Below are 18823 nucleotides of genomic sequence, written 5' to 3' on the forward strand. Positions count from 1 at the left end.
CCCTCTACTGCCCCTCAGCACGCGCCGACCCCACCCCTGAAAGCCCACGGAGCGCTTCTCCCAAACTCCCGCAGGAGATCTTAACTCCAGAGGGCCTGGGTGTAGAATTCAGGGAGACCGTGAATCCGGGTGGGAAAATGGTGCATCTTTACTTTCACTAACCTTGAAGTAACATTTATTTTTTCCTTAGGAGTCGTGTTTGCCGTGCTGTGCTGTGCTTAGTCACTCAGTCGTGTCCAGCTCTTTGTGACCCCATGGACTCTAGCCCGCCAGGCTCCTCTGTCCACGGGGATTCGGTGACTGTCACCAATTAAAAATCATGACACTAGCCCTTCAACTTGTCACCGATAGCGTGAAATACTGTGTGTGCACCCCCCCACTTAGTTATTAGATCTGCCACTACAGTAAGTTATATAAAGTGCTAATGAAAAAGCACATTTATTATAGCATTACATAATTATAAGTATTTTAATAACCCCTTCAATATTATTGGTTTTCTTCTAAACGTATATTCTGTTTTATACGTTTAAAAGACCATTATTCTCAGACGTGGTGCATAAGCTTCAACAATGGTCCATGGTACACAGGGTAGGGGGCTCAGAGGCAGTGCCAACTTGCCCCTTGTCCCCATCGCTTCCCGAAGGGCGCAGTATCGCCCTTGGCCACTAGGCGGCGGTGCAGACGGAGGTGAGGGAAGCTGTCCGGCTGGGCCGAGCCGGGTGCTTGGAGCCACCTGCAGGCCAGGCAGAAAGGCTGGGCTCCCCAGGCGCACTGAGTTCTCTTGGCCTTTTAAAAAGTGAGCTAGAGGTTTCCCACGGTGGAACCAAATCCTTGAAAGGGAACAAAACAAACATGCACGCTGGAGGGAGTCCTGGCATATCGTTTTCCCAAAATAGCTCTGTCGGTTGTTTTTTTCTGACTCCAAAGTCATACATGTTGTAAGCAAAATTTTACATAATGCAGAAATGTTAAAAAAAAAAAAAAAAGAGAGAGAGAGAACAATGGGAGTGTTTGTTATTCCCCTCTTTTCTTAGAAAACCACTGTTAATGTTTTGGCATATGTATTTCCATATGTACAGGTGGAACTTTTACCCACTTGCTGGGCTAATATTTGAAGCATCAATTAACTCAGTGGTTCTGGGAAGGGAGATTGTGTGTGTGTGTGATTCTGGTGATGTGGGAGTTATGTTTTATTTTCTTTTATTTTTCATTGAAGTATAGTTGATTTGGGGTCTTCCCTGGTGGCTCAGTGGTAAAGAATCTGCCTGCCAATGGGTTCTTGGGTTTGGGAAGATCCCCTGAAAAAGGAAATGGCAACTCATTCCAGTACCCTTGCCTGGGAAATCCTATGGACAGAGGAACCTGGTGGGCTATAGTCCATGGGCTCTCAAAAGAGTTGGACCACAACTTATCGACTAAGCAACAACAAAATAGTTGAATTACAGTGTTGTGTCAATTAGGAGATATGTTTTAATTTCACAACATTGTAGGGGGAGCTGCTGGCATTTAATGGGCAGGGACAGGAGTTCAAAAGGGTAAGAATTCTGTTATGGTCTCAGACTACGAAAGGTAATCACAGTTTTAAAAACACAGATCAAAATAATTTTAATTCTAGTGGTTAATAGTGTATCAGCTCTTTTTTGGGGGTGGTCCTTATACAGAATAATTTCTGATCTTGTTTTCCTTAAATCCTAACTTATTTGTTATAAGCAGGGGCAAGCGTCTGACACTTGATTGTGTTATTCCAGTGTCATGGGGCCTCAGCATCAATACTTTGAAAAAGGTGAAGTGAAGTCGCTCATTCATGTCCATCTCTTTGTGACCCCGTGGACTGTAGCCCACCAAAGTCCTCTGTCCATGGGATTTTCCAGGCAAGAATACTGGAGTGGGTTGCCATTTCCTTCTCCAGGAGATCTTCCTGACCCAGGGATTGAACCCGGGTCTCCTGCATTATAGACAGATGCTTTACCATCTGAGCCACCAGAGAACTCAGCACTTTGAAATATGTGTTACATGGTTACAAATTGTTTTCCTTTGATTTTTTTTTTTTCCCCTTCTACTACAGCCCAGGCATTATACTGTCATTTTTTAAAATTAGGTGTGTGAAAAAGCATGTTATTTATGATATTTTGGGAGAGTAAAGGCAGTGTGGCAAAATTTTTATTTTATGGAGAGGGAATGGCGTCTACTGTGTGCCCCCATTCCCTTCATGTGTATTATGATGTCCTTCCCCTCCACCCCACCATCTCCACACTTAGCCAGGAGAGAGGGAGGTCTGACAACTCCGTTAGAAATAGATCCTGCAGGACTTCCCTGGTGGCCCAGTGGTTAAGAATCTGCCTGCCAATGCAGGGCACGTGGGTTCGATCCATGGTCTGGGGAGATTCCACATGCCATGGAGCAACTAAGCCCGTGTACCAAAACTACTGAGCCCGGGGTCTAGAGCCTGCAGGGTGTAAGTACTGAGCCTGCCTGCTGCAACCACTGAAGCCCGTACACCCTAGAGCCCGTGCTCTTCAACAAGAGAAGCCACTACCATGAGAAGCCTGAGCAGGGCAACTAGAGAGTAGTCCCCACTTGCTGTAACTAGAGAAAGCCTGCACGAAGCAACGAAGACCCAGTGCAGCCAAAAATAAAGAAATAAATTACTTTCAAAAAAGAAAAAGATCCTAGGGAGAAGACGCTGGAGTGAGGCACTGGTCTGGGTCCTACGCCTGATCCTGCCCTATGGAGTATGAGGGGTGGACAACAGATACAACCCCCCCCCCCATACACAATAGGTTTGGAGATCTGAGAGGAGAGGATACTTGTGTCCTGCTTTCCTTCCTGGAGCACTTGGAGGTGCCCTCCCGTCCCAGGATAGGAGAGCAGGGGACAAAAGGGTTCCTGGACCAATGGGCTTATGGCAGCCTCAGTACATCCTCACGACATCCATAAGCCCAAAGATGGTTTGGCCATGCCTGCTGGTGCCATAGCTGGGGTGAGGGGATAGGGCAGCTGCCATGGGGAGGAGGAAACAACCACAGTGCAGCCCATCAGAAACTGGGGAGCCCAGTGGATGCTAGCACTGGGCAGACAGTGAGGAAGGCTGTCCTCTAGTGCTCTAGGCCCTGATGGTAAGTAAAGACCTCCAGGTTTAGAGTCCCTTCCCGGGTGGTACTAGTGGTAAAGAATCCACTGGCCAATGTGGTAGAGAGTAACAGACACGGGTTTGATCCTTGGGTTGGGAAGATCCCCTGGAGGAGGGCATGGCAACACACTGCAGTATTCTTGTCTGAAGAATCCCATGGACAGAGGAGCCTGGCGGGCTACAGTCCTTAGTGTTGCAAAGAGTCTGACGTGACTGAATCAACTCAGCACACACACACACAAGGGGAAGGAAGGAGCAGAGAAAACAATAAAGAGACCAAATTTACCCTGAGTCATCTGAGAAAACCCAGATTGAAATGGAAATCCCAGTTGCCAGGCAGGATTTAGAAAAAGCCTGTCGGCAGGGCAGGCAAAATCTGGCCCCGGAAGGGCCTGGCTTGACACGTGCCACTTTGTCACCTCCATCCATTCCCTCTGGTTTGGACTTTCTTTGGACTGAGTCACTTCTGTTGGTCATTTGTTCCCCTTGGATCAGGGCTTTCAGGATCAGCGCAATTGGCACTTGGCGGCAGATAATTCTTTGTTGTGGGGGGTCAATAACCTGTGTGTAGCAGCATCTCTGGTCACTACTCACTAGATGCTGTCAGTCTCCTCCATGTCCCCCAAGTATAGGCAATCAAAAACTCTCTAGACATTCTCAAATGTCTCTCTGGGAGGCAAAATTACTCTGGGTTGAGAACCACTGTCTTAGATGATGCATGAATCTTTGAAAAAAAAAAAAAAAAAGAGCTGAAGTGTGTTTACACAGGTGCAGTAAGCAGGTTTTAGATGTAGGAGAGTGAGCTTTCTAATCCTGAACCTCAGAGTTAGGAAGACTGTAGTCACAGGCAGAAGAAAGGAGATGGAAACGGCAACCCACTCCAGTATTCTTGTTTGGGAAGTCCCATGGACAGAGCCTGTCAGGCCTACAGTCTATAGGGTCGCAAGAGTTCGACACAACTAAGGGACTAAACAAGAGTCACAGGCAGCCCAGAACGCACTCTCTGCAGGCAAGCCAGCTCTAAGGAAAAAGTAAAGGAAAGAGGGCTGGCTGACACATGCCTTGTTCCTCCTTCCAATTCATCAGTCAAATAAGTGAAGGTGTGGAGAGAGATCAAAGGTGTTATACCCAACAAAGATGACTGAGCCAGAGGCTGGAGAGAGCCTGGATCCCTGAGTCACCACTTGGAAGAGAGCTGATGCTCTTCCAAGCCAGCAGCAGGCTTGGTGTGAGCAAAAGATAGACTTTAATGTGTTTAGCCACACATTACATGGTTAAAGAAGTTGTAGTTTTTGTTTCTGGAGTGTGTGAAGTGTCAAAGTGTTAGTGGCTCAGTCGTGTCCAACTCTTTGTGACCCCATGGACTGTAGCCCGAAAGACTCCCATGTCCGCTGAATTCTCCAGGCAAGAATACTGGAGTGAGTAGCCATTCCCTTCTCTAGGGGTTCTTCCCAAACCCAGGGATTGGATCCTAGTCTCCTGCATTGCAGGCAGATTCTTCATCATCTGAGGCACCAGGGAAGCCCTTGGGGTGTAGCTTAAGCCAACACAAAGTTTTTTTGTTTTCTCACATACATTTCATCCTCTACTCCACTGCCACTCCCTTGTCCCCAGCCAGTGGCAAACTCAATTGTTCAACTTCCTCCACTGTACAAATCTGAAAACTGCTTATGTTGACTGTTTAAAGGATTTTCTTTTTCATTTCTAGGAATGCCAGTGAAATGATGGGGGAGAGCAGCAATGTAAGATGGAAGTAATTAGGACCATCCTCTCTCAGAAGCTGGATGCAACAGACATATTTTTAAATATTCTCAAAAACATTGAAGGCTAACTACAATGTGGTATCTTGGATTGGATCCCAGAACAGAGAAAGAATATTAGAAAAGCTTGTTGCATGTTGTTTAGTTGCTGAGTTGTGTCCAACTCTTTTAAGACCCCTGGTTGGGAGCCTGCCAGGCTCCTCTGTCCATGGGATTTCCCAGGCAAGAGTACTGGAGTGGGTTGCCATTTCCTTCTCGAGGGGATCTTCCCAACCCAGGGATTGAACCCGCGTCTCTTGGATTGGCAGGTGGATTCTTTACCACTGAGCTACCAAGGAAACATTAGAAAAGCTAGTGAAATACTATTAAAGTCTGAAGGTTAATTAATAGTAATATATTAATGTTAATTTCTTAGATGTGACCAATGTACATGGTTATGTAAGATAGGGAAACACACATTAGGGGAAACAGAGTGACTGGTATTCAGGGATTTTCTGTACTAACTTTGCAAAGTTTTTGAAATCTAAAATCATTCCCCAGTGTAAAGTTTATTTGTTAAAAAAAAAAAAAAGGCAGGCGGCGAAGAGCTAACAAGAGCATGAGGGATTACCAAGCTGAGGTCTGCAAGTAGAAAACCCAGAAAGATGAGCTATGCAGGCAAGGTGCCTTTGTCTCTGGGAGCATTTACTGATCTAGAAGTGAGCTAAGAGTGTAGGGCCCTCTAAAGGTGAGGAATCTGTTATGTGTGTATTTTTATCACTCAAAGAGTTGCACTTTGGGAGAAGGATGAATTGCAAATAAACCAAGCCACCATGGACTTCACTCAGCTTCCTGTCTTTTGGGTGTCCTAGGAAACTTCAAGCTTTGAACTTGAATTTTAAATGGTCCTGGTCTAACAAGGGCTTAATCTCCAAAATATGCAAACAGCTCATACAACTCAACGATGAAAAAAACAAATAACCTAATCAAAAAGTGGGCAGAAGACCTTAACAGACATTTCTCCACAGAAGACATACATGGCCAGTAGGCGCATGAAAAGATGCTCAACATCACAAATTATTGTTCTTGTTGTAGTTTTAGTCACTAAGTCCTATCCAACTCTTTTGTGATCTCGTAGACTGTAGCTCACTAGGCTCCTTTGTTCATGGGAATTCCTAGGCAATTTCCTTCTCCAGGGGATCTTCCCAACCCAGGGATCTAACTCACATCTCTTGCATTGGCAGGCGGATTCTCTACTGCTGAGTCACCGGGGACATCCCCACTAATTATCGGAGAAATGCAAATCAGAATAATGAGCTACCACCTCTCACTAGTCAGAATTTGTTATTATTCAGTTTCTAAGTTGTGTCCAACTCTTTGCAACCCCATGGACTGCAGCACGCCAGGCTTATCTGTCCTTCACTATCTCCTGGAATTTGCTTAATTCGTGTCCATTGAGTCGGTGATGCTATCTAACCATCTCATCCTCTGCTGCTCCCTTCTCTTGCCTTCAATCTTTCCCAGCATCAGGGTCTTTTCCAATGAGTTGGCTCTTCCCAGTCAGGTGGCCAAAGTATTGAAGCTTCAGCTTCAGTCCTTCCAATGAATATTCAGGGTTGATTTCCTTTAGGATTATTTGGTTTAATCTCCTTGCTGTCCAAAGGACTCTCAAGAGTCTTCTTCAGCACCACAATTTGAAAGCATCAATTTTTCAGCATCCAGCCTTCTTTATGGTCCAACTCTCACATCCATACATGACTCCTGGAAAAATCGTAGCTTTGACTATATGACCTTTGTCAGAAAGTGATGTCACTGCTTTTTAATACGCTGTCTAGGTTTGTCATAGCTTTCCTTCCAAGAAGCAAGTGTTTTTTAGTTTCATAGCTGCAGTCACCATCTGCAGTGACTTTGAAGCCCAAGGAAAGAAAATCTGTCACTGTTTTCACCTTTTCCCCTCTGCTTGCCATGAAGTGATGAGACCACATGCCATGATCTTTGTTTTTTGAATGTTGAGTTTTAAGCCAGTTTTTTCACTCTCCTCTTTCACTTGCATCAAGAGGCTCTTTAGTTTCTCTTCACTTCCTGCCCTTAGAATGGTATATGCATATCTAAGGTTGTTGATATTTCTGCTGGTAGTTTTGATTCCAGCTTGTGATTCATCCAGCCCAGCATTTCAAATGATGTACTCTACATATAAGTTAAATAAGCAAGGTGACTGTATACAGCCTTGATGTATTTCTTTCCCAATTTTGAACCAGTCTGTTGTTCCATGTCCTGTTCTAACTATTGCTTCTTGACCTGCATACAGGTTTCTCAGGAGACAGGTAAGGGTCTAGTATTCCCATCTCTTTAAAAATGTTCCATAGTTTGTTGTGATCCACGCAGTCAAAAGCTTTAGTATAGTCAATGAAGGAGAAGTAAATGTTTTTCTGGAATTCCCTTGCTTTTTCTATGATCCAATGAATGTTGGCAATTTTATCTCTGCTTTCTCTGCCTTTTCTAAACCAAATTTGTATATATAGAAGGTCCCAGTTCAGGTTCTGCAGAAGACTAGCTTGAAGGATTTTGAGCATAATCTTGCTAGCATGCAAAATGAGCTCAACTGTATGGTAATTAGAACATTCTTTGACATTTCCCTTCTTTGGGATTGAAATGAAAACTGGTCTTTTCCAGTCCTGTGGCCACTGCCGAGTTTTCCAAATTTGCTGACATATTGAGTGCAGCACTTTAACAGCATCATCTTTTAGGATTTTAAATAATTCAGCTAGAATTCCATCACCTACAATAGCCTTGTTTGTAGTAGTGTTTCCTAAGGCCCACTTGACTTCACACTCCAGGATGTCTGGTTCTAGGTGAGTGACTACACCATCATGGTTGTCTGGATCATTAAGACCTTTTTGTATAGTTCTTCTGTATATTCTAGCCACCTCTTTTTAATCTCTTCTGCTTCTGTTAGATCCTTACCGTTTCTGTCCTTCATTGTGCCCATCCTTGCAAGAAATGTTTCCATGATGACTCCAGTTTTTTTTGAAGAGATTTCTGGTCTTTTCTATTCTAGTGTTTTCCTTTATTTCTTTGCATTGTTCACTTAAGAAGGCTTTCTTATCTCTCCTTTGACCCATCTGTCTTGGGTGGCTCTGCATGCCATAGCTCATATCTTCATTGAGTTATTCAAGCCCCTTTGCCATTACAAGGCTGTGATCCATGAAGGGGACAGTCAGAATGGCCATCATTAAAAAGTCTACAAATAACAAATGCTGGAGAGGATGTGGAGTAAAGGGAAGCCTCCCACACTGTTGGTGGGAATGTAAGTTTGTGCAGCCACTATGGGAAACAGTATGGTGGTTCCTCAGAAAGCTAAAAATAGAATTACCATATGATCCATCAATCTGACTCCTGGGAGTATATCTGAACAAACCTATAATTCAAAACGATACTTGCACTCCTCTGTTCATAGCAGCACTATTCACAATAGCCAAAACATAGACAAGCTAAATGCTCAGCAACAGATGAATGGATAAGGAAGATGTGGTGCATATATACAATGAAATACTACTCAGCCATTAAAAATGAATGAAATAATGTCATTTGCAGCAACATGGATGCAACTAGAGACTATCACACTCAGTGAAGTAAGTCAAAAAGAGAAAGACAAATACCATATAATATCACTTATATGTGGAAACTAAAATACGGCATAAATGAACCTACCTACAAAACAGAAGCAGACTCACAGACGTGGAGAGCAGACTTGTGGCTGCCAAGGGGGAGTGGGGAAGGGAGAGGGATGGACTGAGAGGTTGAGGTTGATAGAGGCCAACTATTACAGTTATAGCGCAGAGAACTGCTCTATCCAACCTTCCGGGATAAAGCACAATGGAAAAAATATTTTTAAAAAGAATATATATACGGATCTGAGTCACTTTGCTGTACAGCAGAAACTGGCAAAACGCTGTGAATCAACTATACTCAAATAAATATAATAAAATGGTCCTGGTCTGGTAACACCCTCCTGGCCCCTACCTCTAAGTATCATAAAGGTACCAATGAAGCATTCTTTCTGGAGGAAAATAGCATCAATATAAGCCTCCAATTATTAAAAACAATTTTTTTTCAAATAAAACCCAATATATGATTAAGGATAACCAGATGTATGAGGAGACAGGACGCCATAAATGAGAGTGTGTGGAGACAGCTGACAACAGAAACAGACCCCTGGAGAGTCCAGATATTAAAAACAGGAGGAACAGCCTTGACACAACCATCCTCACTATGTTCAAGGAGGTAAAAGTCAGGCTAGAGATTTTTGGCAGGGAACTGGAAAGTATAAAAAATGACAGCAGATTTGAAACAGAGCAGCATAAAATTCTAGAACTGAAAAAATACAATCATTTAAGAATTCAACTGAAGAGTTTCAAATTAGACACAGCTGAAATGATTATAGTATAGAAAGATGTATAGACAGAAAAATGTATCAGAAGAAACGATCCAGGATGAAGCAGAGAGAAACAAAAGGATGGGAAATAGAGAAATGAGAATATGGGAAGTGGGGGATCAATATGTTTTATTGGAGACATGGGAAGAAAGAAAACAGAGGATGTCACACAGGCAGTAATGTTCCAAATGTGAAGAAACACACTCAGTGTTTTGTTTTGTTTTAGATTTATTTATTTATTTTTTTGGCTGGTGGGTCTTTGTTGCTCCACACAGGCTTTCTCTAATTGTGATGATCGGGCCACTCTTCATTTCGGCATGCAGGCTTCTCATTGAGGTGGCTTCTGTTGTTGCAGAGCACAAGCTCTAGGCATATGAGCTTCAGTAGTTGCGGCTCATGGGCACTAGAGTCCTGGCTCAGTAGTTATGGCTCATGGGCTTAGTTGTTGTGGCGTGTGGTATCTTCCTAGACCAGGGATCCAGCTTATATCCCCTGCAGTGCAAGGCGGACTCTTAACCACTGGACCTCCAGTATTTTTTTGACAGGTGTTTGTTGCTTATAATATGTGAGGTGCTAAAACCTGTGTCCTGGGGCATGACCTATTTTCCCTAGGTCCAAAGGAGGTACAATATGGACATTAGAGGGGTGACAAAGGTGGCACAATAGAGCAATGGGGGCAGGGTATTCTTTTCAGTAAGTAGTATTGGGACATGTAGGGAAAACATGAGACTTGATTCCTGCCTCCCATCATACACAGGAGTCAGTCTAGGCAGATTACAAGGCTAAGTGTAAAAGGAAAAATGATGACGCTTTTCAAAGCTTATAGAACATATCTTCATGGCCTCAGGGTAGAGAAAGAGTTCAACCAGACACAGAAAGCACAGACCACAGAGGAAAAGATTGATAAATCAGACCACGTTAAAATGAAAAAGTGTTCATCAAAAGATGCCATGAAGAGCAAAGAGACACACCCACAGAGTGTCACGCATGTTACATGCATGTGTCATGCATGTTACAGACAACATAGATAACGTATTAAAAAAAGATAATGTTGAGTAAAAGAAGCCAGGCATATAAAAGACTGATTTCATTTAGATGAAATGTAAAAACAGGTATATATACTTGGGCTTCCCAGGTGGTGCTAGTGGTAAAGAACCTGCCTGCCAGTGCCGGAGACATAAGAGATGCGAGTTCCAACACTGGGTCGGGAAGATCCCCTGGAGGAGGGCATGGCGACCCACTCCAGTATTCTTGCCTGGAGAATCCCATGGACAGAGGAAATTCGCGGGCTACAGTCCGTAAGGTCACAAAGAGTCAGACGTGACTGAAGGGACTTAGCACACATGCATGCACGCATATATACTTACATGGAAAAACTGGAAAGCAGAAGTGATTCCTATAAAAGTCAAGGTAGGAAAATAAAAAAAAAGTCAAGGTAGGGTAGTGGCTGTCTTTGTGGGAAGATGTTGTGATCTCTGGAGGTCACCTGGGGACTTCTGCGGGGTGTGGCTACATAGATGTTTACTTTTTATTAATTTGTGAAATTGTCTTGTTTACGCCCCGTGAGCACATTTTATTTCACAAATCTAAACTTTGTGTTTTTTTGGAGATGGAGTAAAGAAAACAACAAAGAGGAAAAGTTGTCAGGAATCTCCAAAAATAAAAAGGGGGGCTTCCCTGATGATCTAGTGTTTAAAAATTCACCTGCCAAAGCAGGGGACATGGGTTCGATCCCTGGTCCGGGGGGATCCCACATGCCGTGGGGCAACTAAGCCTATGTGCCACAACTACTGACTGAGCTAGTGCTTAGAGCCGGTGCCCACAACAATAGAAGCCACTGCAGTGAGAAGCCCACGCACCACAACGAAGAGTAGCCCCCGTTTGTCACAACTAGAGAAAGCCCATGCACAGCAACTGAGACCCAGGGCAGCCAAAAATAAATAAATAACTCCTTTTAAAAAAAATCTCAACCCCCCCCCCCAAACTTACAGTACTTTCCCTAATTCTCACTGAGATGTAAATTGACTGAGCCCACCCTTTATTCAGACCTTCTGACTCACTCTCTTGGTGAGCCCATGTCTGGGCATCAGCCCATTTCTCCTCTTGGAATTATTTCCTGTTCCCTTCAGTGTCTGGGATGAATGCCAAACCAAAGGATGCAGATCTGTAGCCTGAAGCAGATTCTTTGTCACCTCTTTGAGGATCAGGGACCACTGAACAGTGTACTTCCTGTACTTTTCTCTTTTTCCAAAGATACACCCCCCAAGTCATTCATTCCTCTGGCATCAAGTTCATCTTCCTGTTCCATCTGTAGCTGCCCTGGCTGGAGCGTCTTGACCAAGTCCTAGGTGGGTGACCCTGCTGGGCTTCCGATCATCTTGGCCCTGACATTTATTTTTTACCTGGAAGTTTTTACCTCTTAATCTCTCTCTTGCATATTTCATTAATTTTTCCACCTTGTTTCTTCTGAAAGTGAAAGTGTTAGTTGCTCAGTCATGTCTGACTTTGTGACCGAATGAATTGTAGCCCGCCAGGCATTCCCTTCTCCAGGGGATCTTCCCGACGTGGGGATCGAACCCAGTTCTCCCACACTGCAGGCAGATTCTTTACCATCTGAGCCATCAGGGAACCCCAACTCTGGTATCTACCTATTTGTTCTCTGTATCTATGAGTCTTTCTCAGTTTTAGGTTTGTTCATTTGTTTTGCTTTTTAGATTTCACATTCAAGTGAAATCATATAGTACTTGTCATTGTCTGGCTTCAACTTAGCGTAATACCTCTAGGTCCATCCATGTTGTTGCAAATAGCAAGATTTTATTCTCTTTATGGCTGAGTAATATTTCATTATATATTTTATATATATATACATATATACCACATCTTCTTTGTCCATTCACCTATCAATGGACACTTAGATCGCTTCCATATCTTGGCTGTTGTAAATAATGTTGCATTCAATATAGGGGTGTGCATATCTTTTTGAATTAGTGTTTTTTTCTTCTTCAGAAAAATACCCAGAAGTAGAGTTGCTGGATTGTATGGTAGTTCTGTTTTTAACTTTTTGAGGAACCCCCTTACTGTCTTCCATACTGGCTGCACTAATTTTCATTCTTACTCACAGTGCATGAAGCTTCCCTTTTCTCTTCATCCTTGCCAACATTTATTTGTTGTTTTTTTTATAGTAGCCATTCTCACAGGTGTGAGGTTGTGTCTCATTGTGGTTTTGACTTTCATTTTGCTGATGATTAGTGATGTAGAGTCTGTTTTCCTGTGCCTGTGGTCATCTACATCTTGTTTTTGGAAACATGTTTATTCTAGTTCTCTGCCCATTTTTTAATTGAGGTTTTTTTTTGATGTTGAGTTGTATGAATTTTTGATATATTTTGGATATTAACTGCTTATCAGATGTATCATTTGCAAAAGTTGTCTCCCATTCAGTAGGTAGCTTTTTATTGATAGTTTCCTCTGCTGTGCAAAAGCTTTTTATTGTGATGTAGCCCCATTTGTTTATTTTTGCTTTTGCTTCCCTTGCTCGAGGAGACAAATCCAAAAAAATATTGCAAAGACCAATGTCAAAGAGTATGCTGCCTTGGTTTTCTCCTGGGAGTTTGATGGATTCATTTGTCTTTAATCCATTTTGAGCTAATTTTTGTATCTAGTGTGAGAAAGTAGTCCAGTTTGATTCTTTTGCATGTAGTTACATTATTTTTTTTTTTAGTAATTTCTCTCCCCCAACTTATTTATAATGTCATCTTTCTTAAAAGTTAAATTACCATATACATGAGGACTATTTCTGTACTTTCTATTCTGTTCTATTTGTCTAGCCTTTGATCGTTTCTTCTGCACAAAGTTTTAAAAAATAGTTTTCATCTCAGAAATGTTTCGTATCTGAAAGGGCTAGTGCCACTCCCACCCCCAAGTCCAGTCCCATAAGTTCTCCTTTTCAGAATTTTCCTGCTATTCACCAAGGCTTATTTTTCCTGATGAATTTTTGTACCATTTAATGAGTTCCTTCTGCAAACTCTCTTTATGTTCTAGCTGAGATTGCACTGGGTTTAGAGACTATCTGGGAATGAGTTGGTGTATTTATGGTATCGAACTGTGCTTTTCCCTGAGCTGCAGTTTGTAGTGTCTGTCCTTTACCATATAGCAATAGGTCTTTTATTAATACTTTTCCTGTGCAGTTTAGAACTTGGTATTTAATCTAATCTTGGTTGATTACATATTTTAGTTTGGAATTTTTCTTTCATTATGAATTATAATCCTTTGTGTTCATAGAAAACTCATTGAATTTTAATATCGATTGTGTTTTCCATCATTTCTATTTCTACTTTTAGTCAATTCCCTTGGTTTTCTACACATAACATGTGTCATCTGTGCTGCCTCCTTCTTTATAGTATTTATGCCTGTTATTTCTTTTTCTCGTTTACCCATATTGGCCAACATACCAAGAGTGATGTTAAATTACTCTGGTGATGGTTAGGCACCTTGAGATTTGATTATTACAGTCACACACATTTGGGGTTGATATATTTTCTTGATTAACTGATCCCTCATCAGTTTATCCCTTTATCCCTGGCAGTAGTCCTTGTTTTGAGGTCCACTTTACTTTATATTGGGGCTTCCCAGGTGATGCAGTGGTAAAGAATCCACCTGCAAATGCAGGAGACATGGGTTTGACACCTGAGTGGGGAAGAGACCCTAGAGAAGGAAATGGCAACCCACTCCAGTATTCTTGCCTAGAAAATCCCATGGAGGAGGCTGGTGGGCTACAGTCCATGGGGTTGAAAAGAGTCGGACACAAATGAGCGCCTAACACTTTGCCTTATATTAATATAGTCACTTCAGCTTTCTTACTCCTTATTCAGTTTTCAGCACTTCCCAGCTAAGTCTTTTTTTATTCATTTTCTTTTAACATGTGTGTCTTTGTGTTTAAAGTGAGTTTCTGCTAGCTAACATTTGGTTAAGTCTTTCTAAATCTATCTTGACAGTCTCTGTCCTTTATTTGGAGGATATAGACCATTTACTTTTTACAAAAACAACTTTGAGATATAATTTACATACCATAAATTTCATGCGTTTAAAGTGTACAATTCAATGTTTTTTTATATTCACAGTTGTAAAACAATCACTATAAATCTAATTAAAACATTGTCATTATCTTAGGAAGAAACTTCACACCCATTATCAATCCCTCCCAACCTCTATCCTCCCAACTTTCTGCCTCTACAGATTTGCCCATTTTGGAATTTTCATATTATTGAAACCATACAATATGTGGTCTTTTGGGACAGGCCTCTTTCACTTTGCATTATGTTTTGAGGTTCTTCCATGTTGTGGCACATATACTTCACTTCCTTTTTTAAAAAGTAATTAATGAATTTTATTTTGGGGTGTGCTGGGTCTTTGTTGCATGCAGGCTTTCTCTAGTTGTTGCCAGCAGGGCCTACTCATTGTTGTGGTGTGTGAGCTTCTCATTGCCGTGGCTTCTCTTGCTGTGGAGCAGCTCAGGAGCACAGGTGCACGGATTTAGCTGCTCCACAGCATATGGAATCTTGCTGGACCAGGGATCAAACCGGTGTCCCCTGCATTGCAAGGTGGATTCTGGTGGTCCCCACTGGACCACCAGGAAAGTCCCTTAATTTCCTTTTATTGCTAAATAATATTCCATTGTATGGTTATACCACATTTTCTTTATCCCTTTATCAATTGATGGACCTTTGGCTATGATGAATAATACTGCTTCAACATTCTTATATAAGTTTTTGTGTTTTAATTTCTCTTGGGTATATATGTAGGAGAGGATATATATTATTGAAAGTTTTTGTTTGTTTGCTTACCTTGCCACACACCTTGTGGGATCTAAGTTCCCCGGCCAAAGATTAAACCCAGGCCCTTGGCAGCGAGAGAGCAGACTGTCAACCACTGGACCGTGAGGGAATTCCCTGAAAGATATATTTGAAAATCATATATGATTGCCTTTGCAGAATCTATGGACATAATAATATGAAAATTTCACTTTTTATTCTATTAATGGATTACCTTATATGGAGTTAACAGATTTTCCAGATATTAAGCCATTTAATTTCCAAGTATTAAAACATTTTTAGAATATACTCTACTTGAGCTTTTGTATTATTCTTCTGGTGTTTTGGTGACATTATCAGCTAATACAGTTTTTAAGTTAGTTGCTCAGTCATGTCCAACTCTTTGTGACCCCATGGACTGCAGCCCACCAGGCTCCTCTGTTCATGGAGTTCTCTAGGCAAGAACATTGGAGTGGGTACCCATTCCCTTCTCCAGGAGATCTTCCCAACCCAGAGGTTGAACCTGCATAGCAGGCAGATTCTTTACCGTCTGAGCCCCCAGGGAAGCCCAATATAGTTTTTAGGATTTTTTTTTTTAATAAATAAGACTGGTGTCTAGGGTTGATGTATGTGTGTATTGCTTTCTTTGGCAGGTTTTGGTATCAATGCTATGCTCACTTCATAAAAAGAATTTTGAAGATTTCCTTCTATTTCTATGTTCTAGAAGAGTTCAGGATAACTGTTCCTTAAATGTTTGGTAGAGTTCTTCTGCAGAATTATCTGGTGCTTCTTGAGGGAACAATTCTTTGACACCTCCTCTTAAAGTCAGTCTGTTAGTATTTCTGGGGGTAATTTGTATAATAAAATAATAATAATAGTAAACTGAGTTTCTGGGCCAGCCAAGTCAAAGCCTCTGAGTGCAGTGACAACATCAAGATCACAACCCCACAAGAATCAAACAGTATGTATTTTTCATGTCTTCCTTCTTTCACCCAGTATAATTTGCTTGGCAGTCACCCATGTTGTTGCACTGTGGGGATAATCTTTGAATAATGTTGATAGTCTCTTTTCACTGATGAGGCAATAAACCACTGTAGGATGTACCACTATTTATCCAGGCACTTGTTGATGGACATCCTTAATTGTTTCCCTTTTTTGGCTATTCTGAATAAAGATGTACTGAAGATTCTAGTACAGGTGTTGTAGACAGAGATTTTATTTCTCTCAGACACATATCTCGAAGTGGAATTGCTGGATCATGGGAGAGATGTATGCTTAACTTTTTGAAGAAGTTGCCAAACAGCTTTTGGAAGTGACGGTACTGTGAAATACTTGTAACATAGCAGTTTGGGTTTTAAATTCTCCCCGTCCTCACGTGTTCCTCATTCTAACCCTCCAGTGTACGCAAAGTGGTATCTACTTGTGGATTACTCTGCATTTCCCTGAAGACAAATAATGTTGGTTGAGCACTTTCTCATATGTTTGCTTATTGGCTGTTTATACATCATCTTTCGTGAAGCGTGTGTTTATATCTTTTGCCTGATTTTTCGTTGGGTTTTTTGTCCTTTTTATCATGGAGTTGCAGGAGTTCTTTGTTCAGCGTACAAATCCTTTGTCATATATAAATTATGAGTAGTCTGCTGCTTGCCTATTTATTTTCTTGACAGTGTTTTTTTGATGAACAGAAATTCAAAATTTTGATTGTCAGATTTGAGTCTGTGCTTTTCATGTCCTTTCTAGGAAATCATCGGCTTCCAAAAGATTGAGAAGATATCCTTCTATGTGTTCTTCTAGAAGTTTTCTCAATTTAGTTTATGTTTATGCCTATGGTCCCTCTCAAATTGAACTTTGTACATGGTGTGAGGTTGGGCTTGACTCCTCCATCCCAGAATATCTAGATTTTTCTGGCACATTTTTTGGTGCTCATGTCAAAAGTCAGCTGACCCTATATGAGACTGCTCCTGATATCTCTCTGACTAAGCATCCCTGGTAAAAACGTGTCTCAAGTAGTCTTTCCATACTCAAAGTGAGGTCCTAAGACAAGAAGCATCACATCACCTGGGAGCTTGTTAGAAATGCAGCATCTGGCGCCACGCCAGCCCTACACAACCCCCAGATGATTTGTAATCACATTACATTTTGAGAAGCACTGGTGTAGATAATTTTTGAGGAAGGAGGGGAAATGTGATCATGACATATTCTGCCACTGACAGCCTCCCCAGGCACCGCGGGCTGTGGGGGCCTGTGGATCCATTTCCTTTCTATGATGAAGCGCTAGACGGACTCCTATGCTTAACCCCTGGGTCCACGCTGGAGGTACGTGCTGCGTGCTGGGGGCGCGGGGAGGGGGCTCAATGGCCCACTCCTCACTCTCGAATACCCACAACCACCTGTTCACTCATCCCGCAGCTCCTACCCTCTCCTCCAGACACGTCCTTTTCCCTGGGCCTCAGTTTTCCTCAATCACATAGCAGAAATAATAATGGTCTCTAGCTCAGGAGTTAATGCGATTCGAAGTGGTTTGAGGAGTATCTCGGGCACAGAGACAGCACAATAAAAGTCAGTGATCGTCAGGGTATTTCAGAGCAGGTCCCCCAGGAGAAGCCCCTGCACACAAGCCGCCGTTTCCCGGCAGATCCACCCCCGCCTACTACAGCGGGGCAGAATCGAGCCTTGCAGTCTTCCCGACTCGACTTCTCCTCTCTCCTTTCTCCGCTCCCCCAGGGCCCCGCGCACCGATAAATCTTTCCCAGCATCGTTGTATTGTTACAGCGAGTTGCCCTCGCGTCTGACTGGTCCTCCTTTCCGGGCCTGGGAGTCTCTCAAATCCAGTATCCCTGCCTGGGTGCTCGCGGAACCCCCAGCCCCTGGCACAGCGCCTGGCACTTGGAAGGCGCGCAATAAATGTTTGCAAAATCGAAATCTGTGTTAAGCAAGCGTCCACCTTTCAGCACTCGCTGTGTGTGTGTGTGTGTCGGCGGTGGGGGGAGCGGGGGTGGGTAATGTGCGGGTGACGGGGGAGGAGGGAAGGCTGGCTGTGTGCCCTGGTTGGGGACACAAGGCAGGGAGCTCCTCGAGGCTCGGGTGGGAGGATACGGAGGAGGGGGTACAACGCAGGAGAGCGAAGCCCGGGCCGGCAGGGGACTGGCGGTGCCAGACGCGGCGGGCGCCCTCCGCCCCTCCCCCTCCCCCCGCGCGCCCCCTTCCTCCTCCTCCTCCCCAAGCCTCGCCTCCTCCGGATCCGCCACCCCCGCCCGCGCGGCCGCAGCAGGGAGGGGCCGGGAAGGCGGAGCCAGCGGCCGCCGAGGCTCCAGGCACCCGCGCGGCTCCGGGTTTGGAGCTGAGATCCCGGCTCGCCCAGGTAGGAACCGGCGCGAGCGATGGACCACGGACTCAGAGCCGGAGGGGCCCGTAAGGAGGGGAGGATGGGCTAAGACCCGCCTCTCCTGCACAGGCAGCCTCGCGGCCCAGGGAACCCCCCCGCCCCAGCTTGGTGAGAGCGGGGGTGTGGGGGACTCAGTCCCCGCCCCTCCGTCCTTGGCCTCCTCTCCGCGCCCACCCCCTCCTCCGTGCGCACCGCTCCTTTCCTGCCGGCCCGCATCCTCCGAGACAGCCCCCAGCGTCCCCCAGGTCCTGCCTCGCCTTCTCCCAGCCGCGCTCCTTGTTAGTCCCACAGGTTCCTTCCCAAAGCGAGCCGGAGTCTGTGCTTGGC

Source organism: Bubalus kerabau, chromosome 4, assembly GCF_029407905.1.
Source record: "Bubalus kerabau isolate K-KA32 ecotype Philippines breed swamp buffalo chromosome 4, PCC_UOA_SB_1v2, whole genome shotgun sequence".
Classification (NCBI taxonomy): domain Eukaryota; kingdom Metazoa; phylum Chordata; class Mammalia; order Artiodactyla; family Bovidae; genus Bubalus; species Bubalus kerabau.